This window comes from Triplophysa dalaica, chromosome 1, assembly GCF_015846415.1.
Source record: "Triplophysa dalaica isolate WHDGS20190420 chromosome 1, ASM1584641v1, whole genome shotgun sequence".
NCBI lineage: Eukaryota > Metazoa > Chordata > Actinopteri > Cypriniformes > Nemacheilidae > Triplophysa > Triplophysa dalaica.
The window spans coordinates 14,992,338-15,009,582 of NC_079542.1; the positions used below are offsets into that span (position 1 = coordinate 14,992,338).

General features: G+C 35.6%; 1 long non-coding RNA gene across 1 annotated transcript; it reads right to left on the reverse strand.

Annotated features, from left to right (window-relative positions):
- Window positions 1–4,317: 4,317 nt before the first annotated feature.
- Window positions 4,318–9,412, reverse strand: LOC130428199 (uncharacterized). The gene is made up of 3 exons (XR_008907392.1): window positions 9,355–9,412; window positions 7,428–7,538; window positions 4,318–4,418 (listed from the first exon to the last, which is right to left on the reverse strand). It is a non-coding gene; the product is annotated as an uncharacterized LOC130428199 (long non-coding RNA).
- Between the last annotated feature and the right edge of the window lie 7,833 nt (window positions 9,413–17,245).

A 17,245-nucleotide genomic window follows, 5' to 3' on the forward strand; every position in this document is an offset into this window, starting at 1 on the left:
TGCTATAACTTTCTTTCGTTGTAATGAATAAGCTTTACAGAAATTATTTCGGTCACATGTCTTCTGAAACGTGATGTGTTTTACCACCAACGTTATGACATAACCTCCAACGAGTCCCATCTCGTTTCTCTAAGTCTCTAATAGATAAGGACCTGTGAATGTTGGTTTGTCGATCCAAGAAAAGTAAATTCTTCCCGAACGCGAAGTCATCATTGTCCCGTCCGGGACTTCGATCTTATATAGCTCCGGCCCGCAAGGTCGCAGCGGGACGAACCCTCACTAATCAGAAATGTCTCCTTCCAGCCTCCTTTATGTTCCATTTTACTTACAACAACAGAACACATTTGTTATTTCTTAGACATTTTTGTCGCTGGCTAGTGGCTACATCTGCTCTTGCCTGAAAAGTGCTGACAGCATGTCTCTTGTGGAAAGAGGACCGAAGCGCTCATAAGGCGGAGTGCATGAGCGGTCATGGGCAGGCGTAAATCAATGTGACATCAGATTGTTAGGGGATTGCCAACAGCCTGTTTTGTGTCCCTGTTGTGGTTTAAAGGAGATAAAAAAAAAGAATAGATGCATTTGTATAATTACAGGGTGTCTGCACACACGCTGGCGAGTCAATTAATGGTAGATAGACATTTAAAATTGCATTTTCTGGGATTGCGGCCCTTTAATTACTAACAGAAGGCAAACAAATATTTGAATTATTTATTGACTTTCTTTGAGTCGATAATCATGACTATTTTATGGCAATAGGCGCACTGTATTATTTATATCATGCATCCAGGATGTTTTCATGTGATTAATTACTACATTTTACTACAATATCGCTTTTTTATTGTTCCATATCAAGACAAAAATAATTTCGTCTGAAATTCAAGATAACCATCAAATTGTTTGCACAGGATAAATTCTCTGAGCGTATCATTTCCTGAAACAGATTGTTATACCCGAATAAAGCCTGACCTCCACACAGAGTAAAATGACAATCACAAGCTTTAGCATCAGGAAATGAGACTGTGACTCTTCCTCTTCACCATTTCTGTGTCTAAAAATTGTCCTTCCTGTCTTCACCCTTCCTTAATAAAGCATCACAGTCTGCTACTCCTCTGTCAACCAGTGTGGTATTAGCTCACCGACGTTCTTGTTTGCCAATGGTCTCGAGAGTCTTTCAAGAGCTCTGAGCACTTTAAAGAGGTGGTCTGAATGATCCTGATGGCTGATGAGGAATTTTTTATGATTGTGTGGATTTCCCTAAAGAGGTGGCCATGCTCTATTAGAATGAGAATGGATTAGTTGGCAGATCCCAGGGTATATATGAATATCTATGGGTGTGCTCATCAAAGATTTTTGCTTCCATTAATTATAGATTTTTGTTCTCGTGCTTTAAAGGTTTTGAGCTTGACAGGTCAGAAAACCTCCAACTGATTACATATAAATGACTATAAATCCATTGATTGCTGTGTGAGAGTACTTATGTGCCCTTCTAAGAAACAATGTTAAATCAGAAGCGCTTTGTATACTCCACTCCACAATTTCATGGATATCAAAATTGCCCAAGATCCACTTTGCCATTTACGTCACTGCATTGGATGAAGTCTTGGCAGATTCACAACAACACGCTTTCACTCTGACTGTGTGTAAATAATCAGCTCAATCTTCCACTTTCTGAGCTCCAAAAATGATCCTCCTCAATCCTTAGTTGGCTCCCAACAACTCCCAGGTGAATTTCCCAGCAGATGGGAATAAAGTCCATCATGCCACATGCCTTTGGGCTGATATCCCACTTACTGCTCTTCAATCCTCTACTACTCCAGATGATCTAAAACTCTTTAGAGAAATACAAGAAATTCATGTGTGTCCCTTACGACAGATGTTGATTTTTGTATTTTTGGTAGCTCATAATATGCATGTCAAGGTGGTCCACATTCTTGTTTTCCTTAAGTATTATTATTGTTAAAGAACAATAGAGTGCACATTGCCACATATTTGAATTTACAAGAACAGTTTTAATTGTTTGTAATAAATCTGTTGGAGCCATTGTTGTTTATATAGGTTAAGGATGTAAGGGGGCGTTCAAGTAATTCTTTATTGTATAAATTACGTGACGATCAGGCATATTTGCGCCAGTATGGAAGGTCAAACAAACTTTTGACCATGCGTGCAGCCTTCATATGTTGGTAATGGCTGTAATCTTTCTGTTTTTAATTGTGAATTTGAAGTATAGTAAAAATCAGATTTATTTATTTGCCTGCAATATTTGGAAACTAAATCAGTCAACTTTTTTAAATGTATGATTGTTTTCATTCACTACAAATTGAAGCACGTGTCAAAGAAGGCTTTAATTCCATTTTGCCATAAATTATAATTATTACTCAACCATTATGTTTGTCACTGCATGGTATTGAAAATTATAGAAAAGTGCTGGTCAGCTTAAAAAAACCAAAAGGAGCCAAAGTGTTCCCCCCTCATTGTTAAACCATATGGTGTATGGTAAAATTGAAAAAACATTAAATTAAGTAATTTTTTGACAGATTTGGCAAAAAAGTAAATGGCAGCATATCAAGAAATCGCTTTTATCTGAATATAAAGTACAAAGAAGAATAAAACCATATTGGTTTATCTGAATATTTGTTATACTGTTGATATTATATTGACGAATATTTTGTAGCTGTTCTTCTTGGCCTTGACTATTTCTTTAAAATATATATTTGAAAAAATTAAAAGACACACATTTTCCAAAGCTGGACCTCACTTTTGGCAAAAATCTGATATTGTTCTGAGGTTGGACAAGCAAAAGCTGATGTCCATGATTTGTTGCAGCAAAATACATTTCAAGTAGCCAAACTACATATGAGGAGTTCAAATCCGTCAGACAACCTTTCGTTTAAATAAGCATTTTTCCTCATTTACTTTTAGCAATACCAGACATTTCAGCTGGGCTAAATGTGGTATTTAGGGAGTTTTGAAGCAATAACATCTGAGTAATGTTTGTGGAGCGCATTCACTCAATAATGTGTGGACAGCATTCACTAACTATCGTAATCTACTTTTTGAAGGAGATGGTTTTTTGAGGGTTTTGCATCTGAACTCTTCATATATTCTTAAGTGTAGGAGAAATTATTAACATTCTAGACAATGGAAAGTCAATACGAATTGAAACAAGTATGTATGACGATAGGATTATTAAGTCAGTTACAAAATCGATAGCCCTGGCCACAGGGTGAAGCTTCTCTCAGAGCCGTATATGAATATTGGCTGCAGGGATGATAATATATTGCCTCTGACCGATAACCTATATGTTATGGTATGCAGCATAGTATAAAAGACCAAAAAATGACAATTATATCAAAGCTTTATTAAAATAAGTCTTGGAATTTGTTGCGTAATACATATCAGTTAAGTTGCCCTATAGTGTAATAACATTGTATATGCAATGATAATGGCACATTATACTTCAGTTTGTTCAGTCGTATTACGTAACACAGATTCAGCCTGGCAAATGTTCTGATGATGACATTCTGACTGTAGCCACTGGCTCATTTAATCACCTCTATTGCTGCAGTCTGTCCTAGCTTTTTTATAACAATAGCAGGTGGTGAGTCTAACATGTTTTTATGCCCTTTTTCCTTCTATTCGTTTGTTCCCCAAGGGAGCTTTGTGCCCTGAATCAATGTTCTGATTAAAGTGCAGCACTACAAGGCATTTTTACCATCAGCAGCCGTTAGAAGAAGCCTGAAAAAAAATTTGATTGATAAAGTGTAATCATGTCAGATTGGAGATATTCATATAAATGAAAGGAAAATAGCACATTTGACATTTGATAATGTAATTTTTTCTTGTCAACTATTTTCAGCTCAACTCTCTTTATCTGACTCTCTGATGCAGGCTGGGAGTGAGAGGGATGTTGGGTGAGACCTGAGCTGAGAAAGGGATTTGTGAAAAACTGACAGATATGTTTTGATGTGTTTCCAGAAATGTATGGCTCATTTGTGGATATTTAATAGGTGATATGGCCTGCAGCTCTTTGAAACCAGCAACAGACATTCGCAGAACTCTGCGTGTACAGTTTTAATTGGATGGTTCCCCTTTTTTTCCTAATCAGATTGTGTAAGTGACACAATCTTGCTGCCATATGCTGCCGTTAATTAATTTACTCATTTAAATATTTTGAGCCAGATTTTCTGTGTTTATTTATTTATTTTAACGATAGAGCACAGAAAGCCTTGTTACATTCAGTCACAGCCAGAATATTGTTTCCTGTTGTTTTTTAGGCCTAAATAAAAATGTGTATTCTGTGGATTGTTCGGTTGTCTTGCCTTTGTTAATTGACTGTCAGGGGTCCAAACAGAGTATTTCTGGGAGAGAAGGGTGCAGCTGTGGCCTTTCTTTTGAAACGAATAACAGAACTGGATCATCTGCATATGGGAGACACAATTTCATATATGGGAGTGAAACCAGCTGGCAGAGAGTTTTCTAAATGCTGAAATAATACCTTCCAATGCCATTTAAACGACTTTAAAGGGTTAGTCTACTCATTATTTATCTGATGTTATCTCGTTCCAATCCCATGTGACTTCCTTTCATCAGACTACATTAACATTTCAATGTCAGAAATTAACCTTATATGAAAATAAATTATTGAATGTTAGGCCTATAGCTATGTGGTTGCACAAAAGAAAAGCTCTTTGAAAGCCTGCATCTTGGGAAACAGCTAAGTTCATGAATAGGGTCTTCTGTACAATTTTCTCACGTACACAGCACACATAATAGCTAATATAAGCATCTCTTGAGACCTACGCAGACCATCTGTGTTGTAGGTAATGTATGATTCAATTCAATTCAATTCAAGTTTATTTATATAGCGCTTTTCACAATGTGTATTGTTTCAAAGCAGCTTTACAGGGGCAAACGGGAAAACAGAAAAGTTAAAACAGCACAGTGCATGGTATTTATACAACGAGTAAGTTCATTCTAATAAATAACATCTAATTTCTAAATAAATGACTCAATGAATGTACAGCTCCGTTAAATGTAAGATGCAATTTAAAAGGTGAATTATGGTATCTAAAGTCACAACCCTCAATGAGAAAAATGTGCTTCATGCTTTTACCTACAATAGGCTATTATATATTTTTTTAAATGATCATCAAAGTCATTATTATTAAATGAAACCATTACTGCCTCTTGTTTAAAAGTGGGCTGTAGCAAGAATGATGCAGTGAATGCTACAGACTTATCATCTCAGCTCAAAGAGTAGTAATCCTGTTTATGGTAAATAAACCTGTTCTGTTTCCCAACTTACTGTTACTATGACAACTCTGTGATGAGCTTAAAAAACATACAACCAAGGAATGGCCCACCAATTAAATACAACAATATGTTACTTTACTGTAAGGTCCTGGTTGACAAGAAACATGGAATATCCTTTTTAGATTAAATCCTGATTTGGAAGTGCTCTCATATGAATGTTTTTGGGTTAGACACAGGGGGACAAACAGTGGGCACGTATAATAACAATTAAAGAAGTTTTTGTAAGTTTGATATGCACTCTAAAAGGGTTGTTTTTTAGAGATCAATAGGCTCTAATATATCACTGAATGTGTATACTTTAAAATAATAGACACACAATTAGGTGAAATTAAAATAAACACTTGGCTTTTTTAGTCACATGTTTGCAGTATCATCACTTTTTGGTATAAACTATTACTTCAAAAAGTACAAAGAATTTCAAGTTCAATTTGCTGGCAGTGTTTATTTATTTTCTCACATTTTCAAACAATTTATGGGGTACCATAAAATATTGTGAAAAGCGCTATACTGTATATATGAAACTGAATTGATATTTAAAACACAAACCCCCTTTTTCCCTTCTGGCAATTTTCCCCCTCAGCAGGGTCTTTATCCAGTAAGATGAGAACAGATGAGACTGAGCGTCTGCCTGATGTCCCTCATATCACTGTGTTTTGCAACGGTGGAACAGATGATGTGCCTTGTCTTCAGGGTGCAGTGTGAATTTGATGCTGCTATGGTTTGGAAATGTTTGCTAGACTGCAGAGTGAACACAATTCTTTTTTTGCATTTTAAAAGGTATGACTGGCTTTGCCACAACCTTTCTTTGTGTCTCCATCTCAGAAATCTCAAGGGACACAGCTGTCTGCCCTTTCGATCCTGACTCTATTATGATTTAAGACAGAGTTGTATTCCCAAGATCCTTGTGAACGAAATGTGTGAGATGCACACAAACATGTTCACAGGATGTTGTCCATCTCATGCATGTCTGAACTTGCTGATTTTGTGGAACACACAATTACACGCATGCATACGCGCACACACAAACACACACATACTGACCACAATGTTCTGTACAAATACCAGCATGTGTACACACACACACACACACACACTTCCAACCCTCTTACTAATTTGCTTGTACCTCTTCCAGCTGTAGCTACTCATTTTATCTCTCAATCTGTCACAATGATGTCAATTCTACACTGAACATGCACACCTCTGACAAACGGTCATCATGAGCTGAAATTAAACTCTCATGTTAATTCTGTTATATTTTAAATTATACTAAGTTGATATTTAGACACATAAAAATGTAAACTATGTTGCATTGGCTATAGTTTATCATTAATAAAATTATGGATGAACATCATAAGAAATAAGTCTTTAACTTTGACCATATATTTTAAAGGAGCATTTCTCCCATGGCAAGCTGGATTATTTCCATTATTCATTACTTTTCTATTAAATGTTCATCTATGGATAACTAATTTATAATAATGTGAATATCTGATGCTGAAGCAAATGGAATAAGTAAGTTGGTTATTCTCATGTTAAATGTCACTCTGTAGGTACAATCCACACATTGTCATTTGCATTGCTCAAGGTGATATGACATAATTGGTCCTTGATAGATGAGGCATGTGGCATTGTGTGGGTGAGTTTATTATTGAGAATTCTGCTAGAAATGGTTGTGTGGGCAAGTGAAATATCCTTAAGTAGAAAAAAATCTGAAATATTTGAATGTCTTTGCCTTTATTTTTTCTGTTTATGCCTGTAAATAATTTTTTTTTAACATAGTGTGCTTGTTAACAGGCCTGTTTAATTGAAAAGAAATGTCACACATTTCAAATCGGTGTCTTAAATTGTACAGTATAAATTTGTTTCTGTAAACAATAGAAATTATGAGATCAACTTATACATTTTGTTTAATATAGTGCTTTGTTTTTGTCAGCTTTATGTAACACTGCCGTTGAGCTGACACAGAGGGACCAAACTCCATTTAATGATCTGCTAAATTAATATCACCAATTTGACGGCAAAAGCTATATGCTGTACAGTAGCCTTTGTGACATTTAGTCAGTGATTCATCAGTTCAAAAACATACAGTACACTGCACTATGACTGGAACTTACTTGCACTGAAAGAAACTGGCAGAGAACCACCAAGTGTAGGAGTCCTATTATTTCCATTCCATACCAGGATGTTGTAAACACTACAAATATGCTGGCCCTTTTCACTGCAGCCTGACAATGTAAAAAATTACATCTTTACATTTTTGTAATCATATGTAGTATAAACATACTTGCTCCACCACATCTTTAAACCTGGAGTTGCTGTAAAGAAGTTATGAGAATTCAGCACTTGGACTTCTTGGTAAATTATATTGGTAAATATCATTGGAAAAAATTCAATTGTGGAGCTCTGAAATTATAATTCTTATTAGTAACAATTAAATTAGAGAGCTCCGCAAATAAATGATTACTAGTAAGAATTGAATTACAGAGCTCTCTAATTTCACTATTAATAATTCCGTTTATAGAGCTCTCTAATTTAATTCTTACAAGTAAACATTTAATAACATAGCTGTAGGCTACAACACAAGTAATCCTAACTTTGACATTCAGCTGCAAATATTTTCTTGTTTTTCTCTGTCAAATATTATTCTAGATGCACTAATTGTACCGTGGATGCGTAGATTTACTTCACATAATCTGCAAAAATTGATTTTAAACTTCAGACGAGCGCCCGCACACGAGAAAGAAAACGCTTCGATTATGCCCTTCAAGACTCAGTCTACGAAGGAAAGCGAAGTAGCACAGTTTGGTATAACCAGGCTACTACAATTGTAACACTGGGGACAATTTAGGCTAATTCTTCTTGGCATACGGTCTATTGTGATATTTAACTAGTAAAAATGCAATTACAGATATCGAGAATTACGTTTTTTATTAGTTGATCAATTTTTGATATCAAGAATACACATTTTTAGTATTGAAAATGTAATTACTGCTATCAAAAATAGCGATTGTTACTAGTAGAAATTATATTCTAAATCAGAGTTGTTATCAAAAATGAATATCCTGAGAAGGATTAAAAATTCGGCTTGACATAATCATGGAACCATCCACGTTAACAATGTCATATAAGGACATGCAGCACATTTTTAGCACTTTAAACTATACTATTGCTGCTTAGTATATCTCAGGTCAAAAGTAATTATAAATACATATCTAACACAGTTGAATTACATTTGAAACATAAAACAGATATTTAAAACCAGAGGTGGAAAGTAACGAATTACATTTACTCGCGTTACTGTATGGAGTACGTTTTTGTGTACTTAAAAATCTGTAATTTTACTTGTATTTAAGTATGATTTGTGTGATGTATTGTACTTCGTTATATTTAAAATCACCTCCTTTACTGAGTAAAAAAATATGAAAAAATTGCAAGGAAAAAAAACGCGACCGGAAATTACTCCAGTGAAAAATGGGCGCGAGTTTCAGTTTACGTCGATATAGCAGAAGAGCGATGGAGACGGAGAAGTATAGTTCACATGTCCTAATTTGAAACCCTGTCGAATTCTAACTGCTGAAAACAATGAAGTAAACCCCTGGCCATATTTAAGGAACCATTTCAGCGTCAAGACAGGATTTTGGGCGCCGTGCAAACTAGCATTTTATAAAAATGCGGTAAGATAAACAATATTTGTTTTCATTAAGCTCGGACCCTTGTTGCATTGGTGACTAATAAGATGTACTGTATAGTAAAAGTCATAACGATATTGGTGCATAATGCTTTATATTGTAAGTGTTAAATCTCGTTTTGTAGACGCACGGTTCACTAATTTGTCTGCACCACATTTACGCAGTGTGAATTGAACCGGACTGAACATCTTCTGCTTTTCATCTGCAGCTTCATAAGAAAAGACTAAACAACAAATGCGAAGCTCTTAAAAACATGTAAACATGTAAACATCGCGAGATCGCGCTCTGAAGCTCTGAACATAAACAAAACACAGCGTCTCTGTATGTTTTAGTTAAAATTGCCACACTTAACCAGTCGTTGACCAAAAACAGCAGATACGTATCAAACGGATTCAACTCTATGGATTCATGTTTCTTGTTAACTGCGATCAACGGCACACATGTTGCCATGGTAACGATCGGGTTACAACGGTAATATTTCTGCAAAACATGGCAAATATCTGTATTTGTTGCAGTGCACATGTAACCCGTTTTAATACATGTAGCTACATCTAAAAAATGAAAAAGGTCAATATGTTTTGTCACTCATTTCAGAAAGTGAAACCCACATATATAAATACATTACATTAGAGTGAAATATTTCAAGCCTTTATTTAGTACATGCCAAGTCCTGCTGGAAAATGAAATCAGCATCTCCATAAAGCTTGTCAGCATGAAGTGCTCTAAAATGTCCTGGTAGATGGCTGTGTTGATGGTGGACTTCAGAAAACACAGTGGACCAAAGTCCTCTTTTCAGATGAAAGTACATTTTTGCATTTCAAGGTCACAGAGTCTGGAGGAAGAGTGGAGAGGCACAGGATCCATGTTGCTTTCGGTGACAAGCTTTATGGAGATGCTGATTTAATTTTATAGCAGGACTTGGCCCCTGCACACACTGCCAAAGGAACTGTAAGCTGGTTCAATGACCATGGTGGTATTGTGGTTGATTGGCCAGCAAACCCGTCTGACCTGAACCCCAAAGAGAATCTATGATGACAGACACCAGACCCAACAATGCAGATGACCTGAAGGCCGTTATCAAAGCAACCTGGGCTTCCAATACACCTGAGTAGTGCCACAGGCTGATTGCCTCCATGCCACGCCACAAGGATGCAATTCATGCAAAATGAGGCCCAACCAAATATTAAGCGCAAAGAAATTAACATACTTTTCAGAAGCCTGACATTTTTTAATAAATTATTGATCTTATGTAATATTCTAATTTACAGAAACACTGGATTTTGGGTTTTCATCATATATAAGCCATAATCATAAAAATTTCAAGAAATAAAGTCTTGAAATATTTCACTCTATGTGTAATGAATCTATATAATATATGGGTTTCACTTTCTGAAATGAGTGACTCAAAATATTGACCTATTAAACAATATAATTTGTTTTGAGATGTACATGTATTTAAGATTAGGCACTATGACTAATGTTGGTGTTGCACAAAACAGGAGAGGTCTCCCTCCCGCTTTTAAAAAGTAACTAAGTAACTTTTACTTTGAGTAAATTTTAAACAAGGTACTTTTTTCTTTTACTTGAATAGATTTTTTTAATGGTTACTTTACTTGTACTCAAGTAGAATTTCATCAAAGTAGTAGTACGTGTACTTGAGTATAATATTTTTGTACTTTTTCCACCTCTGTTTAAACCAAAGAAACAAATCATCACACTCACATTGCGGCAGTCTCTCTAACCCGAGTGATACGTGTGAGTAAATGTTCTTCACCTCTCCCCTATAATACAATACGAGAGTGTTATTAAGTACATTTTTGCTACTTTACATGAACAACTAAAAATGAATTACATGACAGTGTAACATTAAACTGAAATAAACACTCACACTTCAGACACCTCTGAAGAGCACACTTATGTGAAGACATCGCACACAAACTAATTAGAAAGCTGAATGGACGTGCAAAATATGCAGCAATCCACCGAACAGACGCCTAAGGTTGAAATCAATATGCACTCATAAGTTGATATTTATCGCTATCATAATGTTTTGTGAACTTTATCAACGTATTTTCTCACCAATTCAAGGCCCGTGCGCTTTTCAGCTTCTCACGCTTGCATCAGCGCTCTCTCTCGCACACACAAACAATCCCTAAAAAGCCTGCAACACCTTTTTACAGTGCACAGTATTGCACGCTATTTTCACATCGCAGCAAGTGTACATCTTTGATATAATTCATTAACATGCACAGGGGATTAAAAGAGGGTAAATGTGCAGTTTGTGGGTTATTTTACTTTCACCTGGTTACATTTATTTAAATGATTTGTTGCAATGACAAGTCTTCAAAGTCATATACATGCTTGCACATGATAAATATTTGGCTAGTAAACAAGTTTTGATAGTAAGCATCTGAATTTATATGCCCTTTTGTAACATAACTATGATGTGCTGTTTAATTAAAAATAATCTTATTTCTATTCTGACTAATTATACATTTATCACATTATCAAACTGACATCACATTTTCAGGGATTTCCCTAAGCTAGTAAGCAGTGGACTGCTTTGAGGTCCTGTAAGTACATGAATAAAATATTTCAGAAAAAAGATATGCTAACTGAATATCCAGAGGCAGCTCACCATCAAAAAACACATAAAAGCTCAAATGTCATAGTTCTTCTTCCTTTCTCACACATGCATACGCATAAACTCACACTTCAACTGAAATACCAAAACTCTGAGCGCGTCCAGCAAACCAAGTGAAAAGACATCAGCAATTCACACATAAACATGAATGAAAAACCGACGAGGAAGTGTTTTATTTTCCAGGTCTCTATGACAACCTCTTGGTGTGAATGCTGCGGACAGAAAGCTTATGCGTGTGAATCAGGATCTGTGTCTTTGGTAGAGTGCTGAAGGCTAAAAGAGGCTGATTGAAATTCATGTATCCAACCAAAGTGTTTGATGTCATTGATTGTGGTGCAATTACAGGTCTTGAGAGAAAGTGGAGAATAAGGGAGCCACTAACTGTGTGTGTATGTGAGGAGTAAGAGAGGAAGAAACAGAGAGAGAAGGGGAATGGGAGACAGCTGAAGAAAGACCTCTGCATTAATTCTCTAGGAAGACAAAGTAAACCTATTGGAGATCCTCATTTATTTAAATTGGCAAAGACAATGACTATGAGGGCACAACAGGGCTGCAGAGTAAAAACACAATCTCATCATAAAACCTCAAAACGGGGGAGAGAAAGGGAAAGTGTATTAATACAGCTGATACCAGGCGTATGTGGGCCAAAGGTTAATTTGAGAAATATAATGAATCCTGTTAAACTACATTAAAATTCAACACAGTGACTCGAAATCATCAACATTGTATTTACTTGTGTCACACTTCATCAAAATCTTTCATTGCTGGTTAAGTCTCTGATATGCAATGCATGCTAAACACTGTGCACTGTTTATACCTTCTGCAGGTCAAGAAAATGCCAAAAAAATCAAGTCGTCCCCAGTAAAATAAACTATTAATTTAAAATCAACGATTAACGTATATTAAGTACAAAATTAGTTTTTCCAATTTAGCAGACTTTACCAATTTGATAAACCCCAAATTCAATCACAGTGTATTTTCATTAAGCACATTAGATGTAAATGGATTTGCAGTATACTTAGCATGAAATAAATGTATTTCATATATAGTTTGGTATATTTATTTTTCACTAGAGAGGTGGTCATTAGTGTATTACAACTAGAAACTAATGTGTAATAATAAAACTACAATCAATACATTTGCTTTTCATACATGATCTGTAGTGTTTAATATCACTATTCATGTTCATTCACTTGATCCACACAGTTTTATAGCAGTGGTTATGCCCTAATAAGTGTATCCCAATATCGCCAGATTGAGTTTTCATGACAATATTATTTGTTCTATCAGGTAAAAACAAAGGATGTTTCAGAATGCTGTAATTTTGAATGAACCTGCATGCTGGAATGGAAACAAAACCTGGCAAAAAGATGGAAGGATCGCTAAAAACGATAAGGCTTACAACATAATAAACCCTTTTGTGTTTGCGTCTGTGTGTGCAATGAACGTGTTGCGGAACATGCCTCAGTGTGAAGATCAAAAGGGTCCTAACAACTGCACCTGTTCATCCTAAAGCTGTTCTCTCTCCATCTCTTGCTCTTTCTTTCCTTCCTTCTTTCTTTCTTTCTTTCTTTCTTTCTTTCTTTATGTCACACACACACATATGTCCTGCCTAAACTCATCCACAGCCTCTTTGTCCTTACATCTTCCTGTCAAAATCAGACAGGATGTGTGCAATGTATTCCCGTCCAACATTTATTCCTGTCCAGAGTTGCATTCATTTTTCACCAAGATCTTGTATTGATGATGGGAGGGTCAGACCACTGCAAAGTCTTCTCCAGCCCATCCTTAAGATGCTCAATGGCGTTAAGGTCTGGACTCTGTGGTGGCCAATCCATGTCTGAGAATTATGTCTCATGCTACATGAACCACTCTTTCACAATTTGAGCCTGATGAATCCTAGCATTGTCATCTTGGATTATGCCCGTGCCATCAGGGAAGAAAGAACCCATTGATGGAATAACCTGGTCATTCAGTATATTAAGGTAGTCAGCTGGCATCATTCTTTGGGCATATAACTGAACCTAGACCTCCAATCAAATGGGAGGCTCTTACCTATCTGCTGAGTTAAATCCAGGTGGTGCCCTTTCTTGGACGGCAGTGTATGAGCCACCAAAACATCAGTACTTATTTAAATGATTTATTTCAAATGACTGTATTAAAGGTACAGTGTGTAGCATTTTGAAGGATTTATTCACCAAAATGTAATATATAAAACAAAACTATGTTGTGAGTGGTGAAGAAATACCTTACAAAATGAACCGAAATGTTTATATTAGCTTACAATGAGCCATTTTATGTATATACACCGCGGGCACACCCTTACATGTAATTTATCAAATTGCACAGCCATGTTTCTATAGTAGCACTACACGGACAAACTGAGCGCGTTTCGTAAAAAGAAGGATGCACGGGACTAGTTCTTCTTCGGCTGTGTTTTGAGGCAGCTTGCAAAGCCACTACATAGAAGGATTAGCAGAAGAAGAGGAAGAACAATCAAAAAAAATTACTTGTCGTGTTTTTTATTAGAAATAGAAACGGTTCTTTATTGTAAGAAGTGAAATTTGCACACAAGCCGACAGAGCGTCAATCTGTGTCGTCAAAAAAAAAAGAAAATACGATGCAGCAAGGCGAAGTAGAGAGAAAAACGGCAGAAAATCCGAATAAAGATCAGTGTGGCTTTTCCAAAATGGAGGACACTGAAGCAGGAAACCGGTTTGCTAAGCGACGCCGAAGTTGCCAGCTTTCTGCTGGACCGGTAAGTGTGTCTAATTTCCGCTATATAAGTGAACTGTTTGTTTGATAGCTTTAGCTAATAGATGAGCTGATCATCAAGAGAAGTAGCGTCTTTCCTTGTAAATTTTTAGCACTTTGTAATTGTACAATAAGTCCTTGTTGCATGGCCGTGTTTAAATCATGTTAGAAATCATGTTTACAATCATATTTTGTAAGTTATATTATAATACTGCTTAGCTTCCACATCCTCTCTTGTGCGGTCCTCCCGGGATACGTTAGCTCCTCTGCCTCTCCTCGCCCTGCCTGCATCTCCAACACCCCTACCTCTTACTACCCGTGTTAAGTCCTCTGATTGACTCTGTGATGATGAGAAAAATTTACTCACCCTGCTGTCATTTTAAACCTGTGTGATTAAATTTCTTCTGCAAAAATTGATATTTTGAAAAAGATATTTTGGTCCCCCATTGACTTCTAGTGTATGGACACAAAACGAATGGAAGTCTATGGGGGCCGACAGTTTTCTGTTACAAACATTTTTTATATCTTCTTTTGTGTTCTTCAAAAGAAAGAAAGTCATATAGTTTTATAATGACAAGAGGGTATGTAAATAATGACAGAATTTTCATTTTGAAGGTGAACTATCACTTTACATATGTTGCGAAAACACATTCTTGCAGTTTTTAAAGGCTTATTTTGCAAGGCATGCGTATATGTATAAACTTTGCACTTAATGCTTAATGGACAGTTTTAAACAGTGTTTAAAATCCTAACAGCTTATTAAATTTGTACAAAACCTGTCCTGAAAGGGAAACTCCCCTCTGATTTCGTTTATTAATTTTTCAATTACCCGCTGTAATATACATTAAAGAGAAACTTTTTAATAACTGTTCAGTTGATTAAAAAGAAAAATAATTTACATTCCATTTTTCATCAATTAAATTGAGATAATTGATTTTACTTTCAGATTATCCTTTCTATCACCTCACTCGCAGGATATGTATGTCGCTTCAAATATATTAGATCATACAGATAGACAGATGGAATATCATAATTGTGCTTATAGTGGATGTTTTGGTATCAGTTTTGGTAGCATCCCATCTTCATAATGTTAAATGCTTGCTCAGGTGAATACTTTTAGTTCACTGTCCCCCTGCATGAAATGACAGAGCGTGCATTAAGAGATGTATTATTCACCACCAGAGCTGTTTAGGTCGTTTTAGTCAGTCATAATGCGTTGATTTTCTGCAGTGTCTGGTGCTCTGTAACTGAAAGTTATTGAAAGCACTTTTATTTATTTATCTAATCTAGCATCTGGCCATTCAAAACTGGTAAACTATAATTTTATATTTGTACAAGTAATTGATATGAGTTCATTCTAAATAGCTATCCAGGCCCATTCTATTGTCTTTAAAGGTCGTGACTCTACAACAAGCTGCAATTACTGCCTAAGAGAACTTTAGAAATAATTACTGTAATTATCTGACAATGTTATTCATTAGCATCTCTGTTGTTCCCTGGTGAAGAAGTGCTGCGCTAAAGACTGATATTGATGCTTGTAGGTTAATTTGTGTCTAAATGAGACTGAAACAGACAGACTAGAAGGAAAGATAAACATTTGCTAATCATGGTCTACTTAAGAAAACATGTGCTGCTCAAATAGTTTACTTTATACTTCATGATAAATGATAAAAGTCAACCGATGGTGATCCAGATGAGTGAAATTGAAACATTTTAATAATATATATATTTTCTTTTGAATCGCGCTTGTTTATTGTATAAACTGTTATTATCCTGCCATCTTCTGGTAAATAATGAAACTGCAGCCAACCTTTTAAAGACAGCAGCTTCAATAGTGGTTTTGGAATATAATATAAAAGCATTGCAATAACCTCTCAGACGAGTCCTTATAAGAATACATCCAAATGATGTTTTTGAACAACCTGTTATAGTCACCTCTGGCTCATGTATGAGTTTGGCTCACAGTAAGCATGTGTAGTCAAATTCTTTATGGAGTAACATGAATAAGTTCAACAAAACGATTATATATAATTGTTTCCTCTTGTTATTATGTTAATAGTCTAATGAACATTACAGACACAAGTGCAATATTAAATATATGGATTAGTCAGAATCCTTAACAACACTACTTAACATTTATTTCACGAAAAAGCATGAGAAATGCTAAATCATTTTAATTGTGGTCAAGATTGAATGCCACTCACTGAATAATCTTGTGCAATACAGAGCAGTGAAACAGGTTGTGGGTTGATTAAAAAATAATACATGTTGTTTTACTTTCTTTACAATAGGCCTATTAGTGTCCATTGTATTCAGTAGAAAGTACAATGAAATTGTTTTTTACGCTAGTAAAAGAATAGTTTCAGTCCGGTCCAGATGATGGAGATTCTTCACCAAGTTTAAGCTTCATAATAAAAGCCGAGTTTCCAACTAAAAAATCATGGTTTTGCTCAAGTTAGGTCCAATACCATGGTTACTGAAGTAAAACCATGGTTTTCCCAATATTATATGCCCTCCAAAAAAAGGTTGCTAGCTTCATACCCTATGGAGATCAAGATCTAATGAAAAAAATGGAATGGAAGTCTCCTGCGTCTCAGGCATTTCTCCTTTAGAGTTTCAGACGAGAATTCAATAATGTCACAACTTGACCTCAGATTTGTCAATACAGCAATCAGAACTCAATATTATTGAACGTCTGAACTCAAACATTTCTCATTTAATGTACCCAAATAAGATTCAGTTTATACAATTTACTTTCATTTTACAGCTCCGTATCTTAATGTATTTTAACAATTATCATTATTATTATTATTATTCTCCTGCTATCAAAGAGCAACATCTGAGC